Raw genomic sequence first — 11,093 nt, forward strand, 5'->3', positions numbered from 1 at the left:
CTAAAAGGCCTGGCTGGTATTTGTTATAGGATGTCAGCGTCAAGAAGAGGGGCAGCAGACCGGCAGGCCAAGGGGCCGTTCCGGGCTGAAGGAAGCGAAGGGGATGCTGTTCTGAAGGTGATGTGTGATCCTGGATTGGAGCCTTTACAGAGTGGGGAAAAAAATTGCTGTAAAAGGCATCATTGGGACAATTGATAACATTGGAATATAAATGGTACATTAGATAAGAATATTTCATCAATACTAAATTTCCTGAATTTAATAGCTGACTAGTGACTATTTAGAGAAAATATCTTTATTTTTAAGAAATATACACTAAAGTTTTTAAGAGATATAGAGGGATGATATACAATGTTCTCAAAGAGACAAATAGAGAAAAAGGGATTCATAAAGCAAATGCAACAAACTATTTACTCAAATAAAAAGAGATAAATAGCCTGGGGATTTAGCTCAGCAGGCATAAGTGCCTGCCTGGCAAGCGCAAGGTCTTGAGTTCGATTCCCGGTACCAAAAAAAAAAAAAAAAAAAAAAAAAGAGAGAGAGACAAATAGAGAAAAAGGAAATAAAAAGGCAAATATAACACACTATTAAAAACTAATAACTTTCTGGGGATTTAGCTCAGCGGCATAAGCACCTGCCTTGCAAGCAGGTGGTCATGAGTTCGATCCCCAGTACAGATAAAAAAAAAAAGACTAAAAAAATCCTAATAACTCTTGGTAAAGCATATATAAAACTTTTTTGTGCATTTTTGTGTGTCTATGAGTTTACATTGCTAGAGATTGAGTTCTGTACTATTTTTGCAACTTTTTGGTAAATTTGAAATTATATTAAAAGTTAGCATTAATATTAAAAAGTGCCCATGGATTGCCTGAATCAGAATGCTGTCATACATTATTTACTGAAGATGTTAGATTTATGGGACCTACCACTAATTATTGAATGAAAAAAGAAATTCTTTGAGTCAAGCCTAAAAATTTTCATTTAAAAATTACTCTGGTAAATATTATGCATACTAAAGTCTGAAAACCACCAAGGTGGGCTTCAAATAATGCTTTAATCTCATTTCATTAGCTACTTCACTTTCCTAGTTTAATCAAGCAAATGCTTTGAAGTCTATTATGAACAGACTATTTTAAATAAAACACATGCTTGTGTCATGTAGTATGCAATGTACCTATATCTGTAAAATTTGGTTTTCACAATAATTTTTATGAGTTACTATAATTATACTCCTTAAAGATAAGCAAATGGGAGATTACCTGAATTGCCAAGGTCACGTAGCTATTAAAGGACAGAGTCCGGCTTTGACTCCAAGGCCAATCTGCTGCCAGGGCCGCCCCTGCTCCATGCTATTGAATCGAGCTAGGAAACCACAGGTTAATGTTATTTGCTTTGGCTCCCATAAACTGACGGGGTCATTTATCACTTACAAAAGCAGACGTTAGCTACCTGTTCAGGAAGACGCAGTGGTGCAGCTAATGCAGTGAGCGTTATCAGGAAGCCAGGGAACTGCCCCTGCCACTCTCCTTCCTTGTGACAAAGCTGTGACCCTGTAACTAAGGTAAGTCTGCAGCCTGTGTTTTCCTCCTGAGCTTCACTGGGATTTTCCCAGCACAGATCTCCAGATCATCTTCAGCCTGCAGGGGCCAAGCACGATGATGTCAGCCTCCCCATCACCAATGATCGACCTGCCCTTAGCATGGGGAGGGTTTCCTCAGAGAGGCGGGAAATCAGAACACTAAAGTAGAAATGGGATTATCTGCCATACTATTACGGAGATGTCTAAACTAAAACAGGAAGAGTGGGCGAAGTCCAAGGGAACAGCTCAGCCAGCGGGACCACCCTGCAAGAGGAGATGGAAGAGAGTCCACAGAAGCCAGCCGCTCACAGCACTCAGACAGTAGCCCTGTGAGGCAACTCAGACAGGCGTCCACCTCAATGCTGACCGGAGACAGCTGAGCTTAGAAACCAGCATTCCGATTCCAGAGGCCAAACTCGACGTTAAACCATATCCACTCCCAGAGGAAAGAGATCAGTGCCGGCAGCTTGCTGGAATCTTGGTCTCATGTATGTATGTATGTATTTATTTATGTATTGTCTTTTTGAGACAGGGTCTCACTATGCAGTTCAGGCTGACCTTGAGCTCACTTTGTAGCCCAGGCTGGTCTCAAACTCACAATGATCCTCCTGCCTCAGCCTTCCACCGAGTGCTGGGATTACAGGTGTGAGCCACCATGCGCGGCTGGACTTATGTATTTATGCAGATTGATCAGTGCAACACTTTAAGTAAAAAAAAAAATCAAAGTGTGTTTCCACTGAACCCAATTGAAATCTAAAGAATTAATAATGATTTTTGTTGATTCATCTTCTGTGTGTGTGTGTGTGTGTGTGTGTGTGTGTGTGTTACTGCAATCAAATCCAGGGCCTCATCTGTGCGAAATATGTACACTGAGTTATATCCTCAGTTCTGAGATTCATCTTTTCTAATGAGAAAAGTGAAAGGTCAGGAAAAGCAATCACCATCTGGAAAGGAATGAAGAACTGTTCCAGATCAGCCCCACCACAGGGCATTGTTAAAATTCTTAAGAACACTAGGGTTGAAGGTGTGGTTTTTCGATTTTGTTTTTTGTTTTTTCCACAGTGCTGGGAATTGAACCCAGGACCTTCCACATGCTTGGTGAGCATTCTATCACTGTTGTAACCCCAGCTCAACGTGATTTTATATGGATCAGTAACTCCTCCTATAGGGGGTTGGGATGGTGACTCCTGGCTTCTTAAAGTGATCCATACCCTACTCCCTAAGGATTACACTTGACGGTATGGTTGCATTTGTTTTGCCTTCTGTCCAGAGAACTGGCCCACAGCAAGAGGTGTGTGTATCCTCCAAGGCCACATGGAGTATTATTGGCTACCAAGGAAGTTCCAATGGAATATTATTGATCACCAAGGAAGTTCCATTACATTCTACAACATGGATGAATCCTGAAAACCTACTAAAAGATATCAAATACAAAAATCTATATATTATGTGTCCATTTATATGAAATGTCCAGAAAGGGCACATCTATAGTCAGAAAATAGAATATCAGTTTCCTAGGGCCAGGGAATTTGAGGGGAATGATCATTAATAGATAATGATTTCTTTTTTTTTTTTTTTTGGTACTGGGGATTGAACTCACAACCTTGTGCTTGCCAGGCAGGTACTGTGCAGCTGAGCCAAATCTCCAACCTCTGATACATGATTCCTTAATGGGTTGATGAAAATGTCCTAAAACTGATTTCAGTGGTAGTTGTACAACTCTGTTAATCCACCCAATGCATTGTATACTTTAAATGGGTGAATTATGTGGTATTTCTCTCAAGAAAGCTGATATATAACTATATATTTATACATACTTCTTCATAGCACCATCTATGTTTAGCTATATGTTTACATGACTAAATATACACACACAGAGAATATTCGGGTCTATGTCTTTTCCTCCTTCACTCTCAGTTGCTAGGTACTGCTCACTGTTTAGAAATTTGATGGTTTTAAAATAGCAACATGAATTGAGAAATTCCTGGTAACTTTTTGCTTTATGAGTCTTAAGACTTCTTTAGTTGATTAAAAGCATAGAACGGCGGCTGCAGATAGTGTTAGACTTGCAGAAGAGAAGGATTTCAGGTGAGGACTTAGTATGACACTAGGGCTAGGAAGACACATGCCAATAAGCCATCATAAGTTCAAAATGTCAGCTAGGTGAAAACTGCATCTGACACACCTAAACTCCCAACAGCATAGCTCTGGCCACCTCGGGCCCTGTTGCCCTTGTGGTCTTGTGGCCGATCAGCCCCCAAGGCTTTGCAGTGCTGCGGGCATCACAGGAACACGTCCTACTGCAGATCATCGGTGTAGGAAGAGACCCAGGTTCAAAACTGGAAGTGTGGGTTCTCCTGACTGCAGAGCGCATTGCTTCTGTGCCACCATTCTGTCAGAAAAGTGTGAACTAAGCACTATAATTCATGAACACCTGTAAGCAAGACAGCATACTTGAGAAGGGGAGCTGTGATGGGATTTCTGATGACACATGTGGAGGTCACATGGATTGTATTACGTTTCCATACAGAGCTGTGTGGGTTTTTTTTTAAAATCTAAATCCAACAGACCCAAAATAGGTGTGGCAACAAAAATGCATTCAGGGCCCAGCCTAGTTTTGCTAGGCAGGTAGAACATAAAGGCCAAAGGGAGGGCAAGTTGCATTGGATAGAGAACTGACAAAAGTGACAGTGAGAAAAGCCCAAAGGACAGAGGGCAGAGGAGGAAGCAAGAGATGGGAGGGTCCAAGGCAGCAGAAGCAAGGAACCAGAGCTGGAAGAACAGGAATCTGTGGTCAGAGGCTGGGGTGGTGGAGCCCGTGATCCCGTCACGGAAGAAGCCGTGGGTGCTGAGGTCCAAGATAACCCTAATATTGGGGTGCTCCTGGGTGGGTGCCACGTAATCTCCAAATCTACTTCCTTGGAGCGTGTAGGTGTTTTGATAGAATGAATTAATCTCAGAGATGGTTACCTTTAAAATGTGAAGAGAAACATATTTACCCCTACCCACAGGCATTTAATGGCCAAATCACCTAAACATATCCTAGTCACAATCCAGGGATTCTCAGAATTATTTCCTAACATCATAGTTAGTATGCACTGAATGAAATCAGTTAGTTCAATTACAAATCGTTAAGTGCTATAGGGTATCATAGAGCTCTTTCAGAATAAAATTTAAGATTTTAAGATATGCTAATTATTTTCCAAAGAAAACTCATACTTATGAATGCACAAATACACCAAAAGAACTGGCAGGCTTCTCAAAGCCTTTACATATAATTAGAGAAAAACAAACCAGAAAAACGATCACACATGAACCTTGATTCTGTAAGCTTTTTCACTGTCATTGGCCTGGCTCACAAGTCTAACCTCTTATTTTTAAAGCCACCAATTAGTTTTATGGTGCAAAAAAAGAGGACTGAAATTCAAAGGTTATATAGATCATTTGTTTACACCTACGAGAAAGGTGGAACGTCTTGCGAAAGTGTTAAAACTACCCCAAACCACAATGAGAATCAGAAGGAAACAATGCTTTCCTGAACTATCTGTAGCACATGAGTTTCTATGTATGGCAGAGCAAGTGATAGTGGAAAATGTTTCCAGGAGCAGAGATCTTAACAATGAAACCTAGATAGGAACTTACGGAAACCACCAAGGGACTTTCTAAAGGAACAAAAGTCAGTTAGAGCATATCCAACTGCAAGAGCTCTTGACTTTCTCTGTGAGGATCTGTTTAGAGTCAGGAACATTTGTTACACTACAGAGAAGGTTGTATTACCTTGGAAAACATTGATCTGAGGTGGTTTAAATGGCGCTGGTTAAAAGGCAGCAGTTAAAGAACAATGCTTTATTTCTCTGTAGACCTTAATTTTTGAAAATTGAGGTCTGATTAGATAGTTTATACTTCGGCCAAGGCAGCAACCCCTTTGATCTGCCCTCCTGTTTCAGTGCTCAAAATACTACAGAGCAGAACTCTGGGATTTGAATCTATATTTCACCTTTATACTTCAGCAAATCCACGTGATTTTGGAAGTAGCATTTTCTACTTCTACCAGCTCCTGACAATTTGACCTCCTAAATTTCTCTCAAATCCATCCTCGGTCCTCAGTTCTGTGGTTATCATCTCAACACAAGCCACTGTCCTCTCCGTTGTCGCGTACCTGCATACTCCTGAAACCTCCTAGCCCGCGCCAGCAGTCTCTCTCCTGCCTTCCCACACTTAACCTTCTGCACAGCAGCCAGAGTGTAGCCTTCATCGGGGAAAAGTTAGCTCCTATAACTCCTGGGACAGCCTGCTTCCTCAGTAACACGAGGCCTTCCCAGTTTTAGCACTGAAAGATCTGCCACCTGTCCCAAGTGAACTGGCATCGTGGGCCACCCAGGATCCACCTCCAGGCCTGGCAGCAGCTCCCGGCTATCTAGGGAATGAAACCCCAGTCTGCAGGCTTCACATGGCCATTTCTTGCCCATCTCTCCGGCCCCAGGCAAGTCAGGCTCCCCTGGGCTCACCGCTCACCGCTCACAGGCTGTGGCTTCCTTGCAGGAACTCACTGTGCTATTTTTTCTCAAGGTCTTTGCTCTTCTTTTCCCTGTGCGGAATGTACTTGCTGCTTCCTTTCACTTAGTTATCACAGGTTTGGCCTTCAAATCCTAGCTTACTCTTGTACCCTAGGTTAGAGCCCCTGACACAATCTCGAAGAACATTCCGTTCCTCTCCTTCCGGGTACTCGCTGTAGGCTATCATCATCATCATCATCATCATCAGGAGTTTAATACCTGGCTTCCACACAAGACCATAAACTCTTGAGTAGAAGAAGCATGCACGTTTTTTCTTATTGTGGACTTCATTCCCAGAATGTACCTGGCATGCACACAGGGCTCAATAAATATCTACTTTGGTTCTCTGCTAATGCTATAAGCCAGGTTTGAGGTTTCTAAAACCCCTCCTGCTTCTGATCTCTTCGCTTCCCAAACCATGATGTCCACAGCTGCCGTGTCAATCTTTTAAATGTAAATGCCCCTGCAATTTCCACAGCTACTCCTGTGTTCCAAATTGGCCTGCTGATCCACCCCACAGACAGTTAGAAAGGGTTATTTATTAAGATGCACTGTGCACTAGCACTGTGCTAAATAATTATAAATTTAATAGCACTTGCTTTTCACAGCTACCCTTGAGGAACATCCTCCCTATTTCACTTTGGCTAGGAGACAAAGGCTAAGGGAGATTAGATAGTTTGATGCCTTTGGGTCACAGGGTTTGTAAGAGATGGAGCCAGGGTGATATCTGTGTCAGTCAGCTTTCTGTCACTGGAGCAGATGCCCAAAATAAGTCAACTCATAAAATAAAAAAAGTTTATCCTTGCTCATGGTTCTGGAGATCTTGTCAATGACTAGACAAATCCTATCAATTTGGATCTCTGGCAGTGCTGTGTGGTGGGACAGTGTGGTGGGATAGACCCATTTATCCATAGCCAAGATGCTATAGAGAAGAAGAGGAAGGGGCTAAGGTCCGGGTGTCCCCTCCAAGGACAAACCCCAGTGACCTAACTTCCTCTTCTTAGGGGCTACCTCTCAATAGCAGAACTGGCTGGGAACCAAACATTTAACACACAGCCTTTAGGGGACACTTATCCAAAGCAAAGTGGTACCTGACTGTATACCATCCCACATTTTTTAAAGTGCATTTTATTCTAATCATGTTTGCTTGTGCGTGGCAGCGAAACCCAAAATATAGTAATAGTAGCTTAAGAAAGTCACATCTCATTCATGGTCTCTGTCATGTTAGAGGTTATAGAAAGCAGTCCAGGGTCACATGGCCTGGTCACTTTAGTTTGTGATTTCCCTTTCCTTAGGTCCAAAATGACTGCCTGAACCCCAGTTATCCTCATCACTATTTAGTTTACAAGAAGGGAGAGATGCAAAGAAGGGTGTGCCCCCACCCTTTTTAAAGAGAAGTCATAGTTGACATTTCTGTTTATGTCTCACCAGAAGGAACACAGTCATGGGATCACACCGCCTACAAAAGAGCCTGGGAAATGTTATCTATGTTTTCATCAGTTATGGGCCCAAGTCAAAAAACAAAACAACCTCTTACAAGGGGGGAAAAAAAAAACCCAGAACAGCTATGAGGGGAAACAATTAGCATCTGTTAAACCCATGCAGAGCAAGTTCTGCTTCCTGCTTTTGAAATGATTGATAATTTAGTTTCATTCTACGTCACCTGTTTGTTTTCTGCTCTGGCTTGCTTTGAACTCTCACCACAGTGGGCCGTTCACCTCTCCATCTCACAGACTCATGCAGTCCATTTTCAGTTTGACTCTGTGCACTGCCTTTCCTGGGAAGGCAGTGACTTCCCTGCCAGTCTAGCTAAAGCCCACTCACACCTTCTTGATCAGCTCACTGTCACTTCCTCCATCCAGCAGCCCTGGCTCTTCCAGCCACTGGCTGTGGCTGCAAACACCAAAGGCTCACGTAACATTGGGGCATTTCATCATCATCTAAAAGTCTCCTTTATATTAGCTTTCTTTCCCCTAACAGAACGGGAAAAGGGGTCTGGGTACACAGTAAAGGCCTAATAAATACTAGTTGATCGGTGCACACAAGAGCTTTATTTACCTACCCTGACACTTCCCTAGACCTCTGGCTAATTCAGGGGTTTCCATTAATGCAAGTTAGTTACACAGCAGAACTGTAGTTCCTCTCCCACAAAAATACATTTATCTAACAAATATTCATTGAGCACATGTTAGAGTCCCCCATAAAAGAAAGCCTGCTCTTGGCTTTCTCTTGGTTCTGATTTTGGAAACAATATGATGTTGTTTGCTGAACTGTGCTCCTCAGAGTTTAACGCACATACAGGTCACCCTGAGATCTTACCAGGTTATCAATCTGGATTCAGGAGACCTGGGGTAGAGCCTGAAATTCTGCATTTCTGAAACATCCCAGATGGCGTCCCGATAGCCCGTGTAAGCAGCAAGGCTGTAGAGAGCACCAGATCGTCAGCCTCAGACTGCAGGCTGATTCTTTCTAGTGCCAAAGACCCCTGGGCTCCATCTCAGTCCCCTGAGTCAGAACCTCTGGAACAGGACCTCTGAATTGGCATTTAAGAAGCTCTCCTGGAAATTCACATAAACACTAAAGCTGAGTTTCAAGACAGCCTGTGATTCGATGTATCTAATAAACATTAAAATAGAGTAGGTAGCTGTTTGGAAGAGGGCCATTTAATTCAGCATAATATGGAGTAAGTAAAACTACCAACAATTAAGGCAAGAATTTTATGTATTAGTTTAACTCTGATGCATCTAAACTATGTATAATTTAAGTCTAATTAAGCTAAACTTTAAAAACCCCACCCTTGAAGACACAGCATTTTAGCCACCCTTTTTTGTCCATACTTTTGTCTAATTCATGGCACTTAAAGTGGAGGCTGGTCCACAATCCTGCAGCTCTGCTTGGGGTTTCTTGGGTTGTTTAGTAGCTGACGACTGATTGCAAATAATTTAGATCTGCACATCAGCTTGTCCTTTGAAGACAAAGCAAGATATTTCAAGAGAAAACTATTCATAAAGAACTTATCTTTGCTAGACAGGCATGGTGTGGCACACCTGTAATCTAGCACTCCGGAGGCTGAGGTAAGAGGATTCCTATGAAGTCAAGGCCAACCTGGGCTACAAAGTGAGTTTAAGGCCAGCCTGAACTGCATAGTGAAACCCTGTCTCAAAAAAACAAATGAAAAATAAGTCTTTTCTTATCTTTCCTTTTACTTTGTTTAACCAGTGAGTACCTACCTATTCTAGAAGGTTGTATTAACATCCAGCGGAGGCTGTGTGTGTACAGAAGAGCTCTACTGTCTTGCTGGAGAAATGCAAGATTGCATGATTATCTTTACAGCCACACCTCAGCCAACAGTCTCAGTCCCCTCCAAATGATAAATTACCTTAAACACAATTGACGTGGGAGCAGAATGAAAAGTTCTGCTCAACCCCTTAGAATGTCAGCTGATAAGAATCACAGAGACACCACTGCACTGCAGAGGACTTAGATAAGAGGGAGAAATTTAACCCAGGTAACAAGTCATTAAGGAAACCTTAAGCACCACTATCAGGCCTGAGTGGCTTGTTAGCTTTGATGTCTCAGATGACCAGGGAGTGAACACAGCAGAGCAAAAAGGGGACAGGGTAGAGAGGGAAGCTAGGTCTCTGCCACCTCCTTAAGGGACAGCATGAGGACCCAGGATTCAGGTAACATCAAAGGGTCTCCAACCATGCGCCAGAACTGAAGAATTTTCAGGAATGCAGTACTTGTGATGCTAAAACTATGAAAGTCCTGGTAAACCAGGATAATGGGTCCTCAATTTCTGATCTACTGGGTGATGAACAAGTCACATGACTTTTCCACACCTTGTGTCCTCCACTCACAAATGGAAATATTCTGCATTCTTTTATAGAATTCCTCTAACTTACCAAACAATAAAGTTTTCCACCCCAATACCAGTACAAAGATGTTGTAATGTTTTTTATTTTTATTTTTAATTTGTGGGAACACAGGGTATTTGTGAGAGGAAAAAGTTCCAGAAGAAGTTAGGAGCTTGTTATGCTAGATCTTGAAACTATGCAAAACCAACAAAAGCAAACCAAACCACAAGCTTGATACGTGAGAGTCAGGGTCTTCTGGGTGTGGATGTGACGGTGGAAGACACAGGATACAAACTAGCTCATAGCTAGACACGGCAGTGTTTCCAGAAAGAAATCTGTTCTGGAGAATTCTCTGGGCAGAATTCAGGTACTTGGCCAAGCTGGAATTGAGGTTCTACCGTAGCATGTTTTATGTTGTCAGGAAGCAGAGGGAGTTTGGGGGATCAGTCTTTCTTACACGGAGTCTTCAGAGCCCTTTGGAAACTAGGGATAGCGTTACATCAAAAGGAAAGAAGAGGGCACAGAGAAGGTGCGTGTCTCAGTTACTTTCTCCTCACTGAGACACAAGTCCTACACCCACAAGTTAAAGGAGGAAAGGTTTGCTTTGACTCATGATCTGTAGGGTTTCAGTCCACAGTCAGCAGGCTCCAAGGTGGTGCAGCACGGAGGAGGGGCTTGGCAGAGGAGGAACAGCTCAAGGCTGGGCAGCAGCAACCTGAGAGCCGTCAAGGGGGCTGGGGGAATCCTCCCTCCCATGCCCCGCCCTCAGTGACCCACATCCTCCAATCAGGTTCCACCTCTGAACTCACATGTAGCTATACAATGGACTCCAGAAAATTCCAGGGCGTTATGTTCTTAGAGCACCTGTGCATTGCAAAAAATTGCAAATTTCAGATGTGATTTTAAAAAAGCCTATAAGTTCCCATTTTTATAGTTGAATCCCTAAATATGCTATATCTCCTGCTGTCACGTAATTTTTTGAATAAAATATCGTATTAGTAACGTCTTAGAAGGTGGAAGGTGTTTTGGCAGCATCTTTAGGGATTTTAGGGCTTTAAAAAGAACAAAGCCGAGAACACTCGAGACAGCTACCTTCGGTAC

The 11,093-nt window shown here is 42.6% G+C and overlaps 1 long non-coding RNA gene across 1 annotated transcript; it reads left to right on the forward strand.

Moving 5' to 3' along the window:
• The first annotated feature begins 1,390 nt into the window (after nucleotides 1–1,390).
• On the forward strand, nucleotides 1,391–3,462 carry LOC134473108 (uncharacterized). The gene is made up of 4 exons (XR_010043220.1): nucleotides 1,391–1,561; nucleotides 1,797–2,067; nucleotides 2,642–2,677; nucleotides 2,850–3,462. It is a non-coding gene; the product is annotated as an uncharacterized LOC134473108 (long non-coding RNA).
• Nucleotides 3,463–11,093: the final 7,631 nt, after the last annotated feature.

Source organism: Cavia porcellus, unplaced genomic scaffold (assembly GCF_034190915.1).
Source record: "Cavia porcellus strain 051 isolate PalLab524CR breed Dunkin Hartley unplaced genomic scaffold, mCavPor4.1 scaffold_26, whole genome shotgun sequence".
Lineage (NCBI taxonomy): Eukaryota > Metazoa > Chordata > Mammalia > Rodentia > Caviidae > Cavia > Cavia porcellus.